Source organism: Salvelinus fontinalis, unplaced genomic scaffold (assembly GCF_029448725.1).
Source record: "Salvelinus fontinalis isolate EN_2023a unplaced genomic scaffold, ASM2944872v1 scaffold_0794, whole genome shotgun sequence".
In the NCBI taxonomy this organism is placed as follows: Eukaryota; Metazoa; Chordata; class Actinopteri; order Salmoniformes; family Salmonidae; genus Salvelinus; species Salvelinus fontinalis.
Window position 1 is genome coordinate 44,722 of NW_026601003.1, and position 6,885 is coordinate 51,606.

The following is a 6,885-nucleotide window of genomic DNA, read 5'->3' on the forward strand; positions in this document are numbered from 1 at the left end:
ATAAAAGAATATGAAAGTTATGTCAATATGAAATATAACTTACAGATTGAAAGTGAAGCTTGTTTTTCAACCTCTGCCCGCATGATGTGTCAGTTACCTCCTCTTAAACTCTGCTAGTCTCCCTAGATGCCACTTCGGGGTTAAGACTGCCTTTGAGGCGCCTGCTTAGCCTGCTTAACAGGGCTGATCGCCCCTGAGCCCCCAACGGCCCGTAAAACAGACAGAAGAAAATGTTGGAATCCCTCTACGACATGAACAATTAGTGCCCTGACCTCTGGCCGCTGGAGGAATGTTAATCCAGACAGATGTAGAGATATTAACAGAACGCACATAACACAGAATAACACTATTTAGCACTGAGACATCCCATTCAGTAATAACACTACCAGGACTGTTCAGTACTGGGACAGCCCATTCAGTAATAACACTACCAGGACTGTTCAGTACTGGGACAGCCCATTCAGTAATAACACTACCAGGGCTGTTCAGCACTGGGACAGCCCATTCAGTAATAACACTACCAGGACTGTTCAGCACTGGGACAGCCCATTCAGTAATAACACTACCAGGGCTGTTCAGCACTGGGACAGCCCATTCAGTAATAACACTACCAGGGCTGTTCAGCACTGGGACAGCCCATTCAGTAATAACACTACCAGGGCTGTTCAGTACTGGGACAGCCCATTCAGTAATAACACTACCAGGGCTGTTCAGCACTGGGACAGCCCATTCAGTAATAACACTACCAGGGCTGTTCAGCACTGGGACAGCCCATTCAGTAATAACACTACCAGGGCTGTTCAGCACTGGGACAGCCCATTCAGTAATAACACTAAGAGGGCTGTTCAGTACTGGGACAGCCCATTCAGTAATAACACTACCAGGGCTGTTCAGTACTGGGACAGCCCATTCAGTAATAACACAACCAGGGCTGTTCAGCACTGGGACAGCCCATTCAGTAATAACACAACCAGGGCTGTTCAGCACTGGGACAGCCCATTCAGTAATAACACTACCAGGGCTGTTCAGTACTGGGACAGCCCATTCAGTAATAACACAACCAGGGCTGTTCAGCACTGGGACAGCCCATTCAGTAATAACACTAGCAGGGCTGTTCAGTACTGGGACAGCCCATTCAGTAATAACACTAGCAGGGCTGTTCAGTACTGGGACAGCCCATTCAGTAATAACACTAGCAGGGCTGTTCAGCACTGGGACAGCCCATTCAGTAATAACACTAGCAGGGCTGTTCAGTACTGGGACAGCCCATTCAGTAATAACACTACCAGGGCTGTTCAGCACTGGGACAGCCCATTCAGTAATAACACCCTCAGGGCTGTTCAGCACTGGGACAGCCCATTCAGTAATAACACTACCAGGACTGTTCAGCACTGGGACAGCCCATTCAGTAATAACACTACCAGGACTGTTCAGCACTGGGACAGCCCATTCAGTAATAACACTACCAGGACTGTTCAGTACTGGGACAGCCCATTCAGTAATAACACTAGCAGGGCTGTTCAGTACTGGGACAGCCCATTCAGTAATAACACTACCAGGACTGTTCAGCACTGGGACAGCCCATTCAGTAATAACACTACCAGGGCTGTTCAGCACTGGGACAGCCCATTCAGTAATAACACTACCAGGGCTGTTCAGCACTGGGACAGCCCATTCAGTAATAACACTACCAGGGCTGTTCAGCACTGGGACAGCCCATTCAGTAATAACACTACCAGGGCTGTTCAGTACTGGGACAGCCCATTCAGTAATAACACTACCAGGGCTGTTCAGCACTGGGACAGCCCATTCAGTAATAACACTACCAGGGCTGTTCAGTACTGGGACAGCCCATTCAGTAATAACACTACCAGGGCTGTTCAGCACTGGGACAGCCCATTCAGTAATAACCCTACCAGGGCTGTTCAGCACTGGGACAGCCCATTCAGTAATAACACTACCAGGGCTGTTCAGCACTGGGACAGAACATTCAGTAATAACCCTACCAGGGCTGTTCAGCACTGGGACAGCCCATTCAGTAATAACACTACCAGGGCTGTTCAGCACTGGGACAGCCCATTCAGTAATAACACTACAAGGGCTGTTCAGTACTGAGACAGCCCATTCAGTAATAACACTACCAGGGCTGTTCAGCACTGGGACAGAACCTTCAGTAATAACACTACCAGGACTGTTCAGCACTGGGACAGCCCATTCAGTAATAACCCTACCAGGGCTGTTCAGCACTGGGACAGAACATTCAGTAATAACACTACCAGGGCTGTTCAGCACTGGGACAGAACATTCAGTAATAACCCTACCAGGGCTGTTCAGCACTGGGACAGCACATTCAGTAATAACACTACCAGGGCTGTTCAGTACTGGGACAGCCCATTCAGTAATAACACTACCAGGACTGTTCAGTACTGGGACAGCACATTCAGTAATAACACTACCAGGGCTGTTCAGCACTGGGACAGCCCATTCAGTAATAACACTACCAGGGCTGTTCAGCACTGGGACAGCCCATTCAGTAATAACACTAAGAGGGCTGTTCAGCACTGGGACAGCCCATTCAGTAATAACACTACCAGGGCTGTTCAGCACTGGGACAGCCCATTCAGTAATAACACTACCAGGGCTGTTCAGTACTGGGACAGCCCATTCAGTAATAACACTACCAGGGCTGTTCAGCACTGGGACAGCCCATTCAGTAATAACACTACCAGGGCTGTTCAGCACTGGGACAGCACATTCAGTAATAACACTACCAGGGCTGTTCAGTACTGGGACAGCACATTCAGTAATAACACTACCAGGGCTGTTCAGTACTGGGACAGCCCATTCAGTAATAACACTACCAGGGCTGTTCAGCACTGGGACAGCCCATTCAGTAATAACACTACCAGGGCTGTTCAGCACTGGGACAGCCCATTCAGTAATAACACTACCAGGGCTGTTCAGCACTGGGACAGCCCATTCAGTAATAACACTACAAGGGCTGTTCAGTACTGAGACAGCCCATTCAGTAATAACACTACCAGGGCTGTTCAGCACTGGGACAGAACATTCAGTAATAACACTACCAGGACTGTTCAGCACTGGGACAGCCCATTCAGTAATAACCCTACCAGGGCTGTTCAGCACTGGGACAGAACATTCAGTAATAACACTACCAGGGCTGTTCAGCACTGGGACAGAACATTCAGTAATAACACTACCAGGGCTGTTCAGCACTGGGACAGCACATTCAGTAATAACACTACCAGGGCTGTTCAGCACTGGGACAGCCCATTCAGTAATAACACTACCAGGGCTGTTCAGCACTGGGACAGCCCATTCAGTAATAACACTAAGAGGGCTGTTCAGCACTGGGACAGCCCATTCAGTAATAACACTACCAGGGCTGTTCAGCACTGGGACAGCCCATTCAGTAATAACACTACCAGGGCTGTTCAGTACTGAGACAGCACATTCAGTAAGCAGAGAACATATTTATGAGTATGGAAGAGGATACCAGTTTCAAAAGAGCATGCTCTGCTAGATGGCCCATTCATAGTCCTACAAGCACATCAGAAAACCCCACACTAGTATTATGCTTCAGATGATACTTCTACTCAAAATCCCAGCACAAGATATATATCCAGTCATATAGACAGAGGACTGTATATGTTTCCCAAGGAGGATCAATGACACGGGCCCTTTAGTCATCCCTGAAATATCTCTGATAATCTCTCTGACATGAGAAGCACAGGGGATGGGGATGTTAACGGCTGTACTGACAGTCCCTTGTTGACGGCTGTACTGACAGTCCCATGATGACGGCTGTACTGACAGTCCCTTGTTGGCGGCTGTACTGACAGTCCCATGTTAACGGCTGTACTGACAGTCCCATGTTGGCGGCTGTACTGACAGTCCCATGTTGACGGCTGTACTGACAGTCCCATATTGACGGCTGTACTGACAGTCCCATGTTGGCGGCTGTACTGACAGTCCCTTGTTGGTGGCTGTACTGACAGTCCCATGATGATAGTGGTACTGACAGTCCCTTAAAAAATGGAGGTATTTCAGTAGTAAATGTCCAGACAGACAGGAAGGAACCGTACTAGCCCCGAGAGATGGAGATTCGTCATGTAAAGCCTTTCAACAACACCGTGCAGAACACACCCGTCAACAACACCTTGCAGAACACACCCCTGTCAACAACACCTTGCAGAACACACCCGTCAACAACACCTTGCAGAACACACCCCTGTCAACAGCACCTTGCAGAACACACCCCTGTCAACAACACCTTGCAGAACACACCCCTGTCAACAACACCTTGCAGAACATACCAGTGTCAACAACACCTTGCAGAACACACCCCTGTCAACAGCACCTTGCAGAACACACCCCTGTCAACAACACCTTGCAGAACATACCAGTGTCAACAGCACCTTGCAGAACACACCCCTGTCAACAGCACCTTGCAGAACACACCCCTGTCAACAGCACCTTGCAGAACACACCAGTGTCAACAGCACCTTGCAGAACACACCCCTGTCAACAACACCTTGCAGAACACACCCCTGTCAACAGCACCTTGCAGGACACACCAGTGTCAACAACACCTTGCAGAACACACCCCCGTCAACAGCACCTTGCAGAACACACCCCTGTCAACAGCACCTTGCAGGACACACCAGTGTCAACAACACCTTGCAGAACACACCCCCGTCAACAGCACCTTGCAGAACACACCCCTGTCAACAGCACCTTGCAGGACACACCAGTGTCAACAACACCTTGCAGAACACACCCCCGTCAACAGCACCTTGCAGAACACACCCCTGTCAACAGCACCTTGCAGGACACACCAGTGTCAACAACACCTTGCAGAACACACCCCCGTCAACAGCACCTTGCAGAACACACCCCTGGAATGAAGCAATGAAGAAACCACGGCACGTCTCTTGGGACGCCGACAGTAGACGACGATGTCTGTTTGTTTTCCAGCTGTCAAGTCTCTGGTAAGTTCTGGACATTTGGTGCAGTAGCGACGGCCTAGTCCATCTTCATTAATCCATGTCACAGCATGACACACACATTCCCTGAAGGCACTAACATCCTTCTACGGCTACAGACTTCGTCTAAACTTTAAAGGTATGTGTCATCAATTAAAGTGGGTCTCTAAATAACCCAGGACAGAAACAAGGTCTGTCATATGTCACATGTGGAACAGAGAGGTGATGTGGAAGCCGTGGCTTCATCTAATCTGTATGTGTCTGGAAGAACTCAACGCTTTGCAAGAAAGCACACAAGATGCCCAATGTTCCTTTGAATCAATGATATGACTTACTGCTCTTTAAAGCTAAGAAAATGTCCACACAGCTTCTAACTCAATCAGCCTGCAGGACTCTAGAACTCTAGAACAAAAAGATGAACGACACCTATTGCACAAGGTTGTTAAGAAGTATTTAAAGTAGTGTTTGCGGCACAGGCAATACTGACAGGAAGGGTGAACAGTTGCCCAATGTGTTGTCTGACTTATACTCAGGTTACTGAAATGCTAGGACGGGGGGTGACACAGTGCATGGGAAAGTAAACTGAAAAACACAGTCAGAGAAATCCAAACACATCCCATACATCTCTGGTTCAAAAAACAGACCCTCTGAACCAACCAAATTGGTACACAACACATTGACAACACATTGACTGATGAATGGACTGAGTCGGTTCAAAAACAATTCATACAAGAGCAGGTTTTTAGTAATACCCACACGGCAGTCATAGACACTGATTACCATGGATCTTGCATTGATGAATACACAATAAAACATGATGCATTGCTGTTGTCCACATTTAGAAAATATTGTGTTTATAAACTTGCAATCAGTTAGTCTGTTATGAACAGATCAGCCAGTTAGTCTGTTATGAACAGATCAGTCAGTTAGTCTGTTATGAACAGATCAGTCAGTTAGTAGTCTTATGAACAGATCAGTCAGTTAGTCTGTTATGAACAGATCAATCAGTTAGTCTGTTATGAACAGATCAGTCAGTTAGTCTGTTATGAACAGATCAGTTAGTTAGTTAGTCTGTTATTAACAGATCAGTCAGTTTGTCTGTTATTAACAGATCAGTCAGTTAGTCTGTTATGAACAGATCAGTCAGTTAGTCTGTTATTAACAGATCAGTCAGTTAGTCTGTTATTAACAGATCAGCCAGTTAGTCTGTTATTAACAGATCAGTCAGTTAGTCTGTTATGAACAGATCAGTCAGTTAGTAGTCTGTTATGAACAGATCAGTCAGTTAGTCTGTTATGAACAGATCAGTCAGTTAGTCTGTTATTAACAGATCAATCAGTTAGTCTGTTATGAACAGATCAGTCAGTTAGTCTGTTATGAACAGATCAGTCAGTTAGTAGTCTGTTATGAACAGATCAGTCAGTTAGTCTGTTATGAACAGATCAGTCAGTTAGTAGTCTGTTATGAACAGATCAGCCAGTTAGTCTGTTATGAACAGATCAGTCAGTTAGTAGTCTGTTATGAACAGATCAGTCAGTTAGTAGTCTGTTATGAACAGATCAGTCAGTTAGTCTGTTATGAACAGATCAGTCAGTTAGTAGTCTGTTATTAACAGATCAGTCAGTTAGTCTGTTATGAACAGATCAGTCAGTTAGTCTGTTATTAACAGATCAGTCAGTTAGTAGTCTGTTATGAACAGATCAGTCAGTTAGTCTGTTATGAACAGATCAGTCAGTTAGTAGTCTGTTATGAACAGATCAGTCAGTTAGTCTGTTATTAACAGATCAGTCAGTTAGTAGTCTGTTATGAACAGATCAGTCAGTCAGTTAGTCTGTTATGAACAGATCAGTCAGTTAGTCTGTTATGAACAGATCAGTCA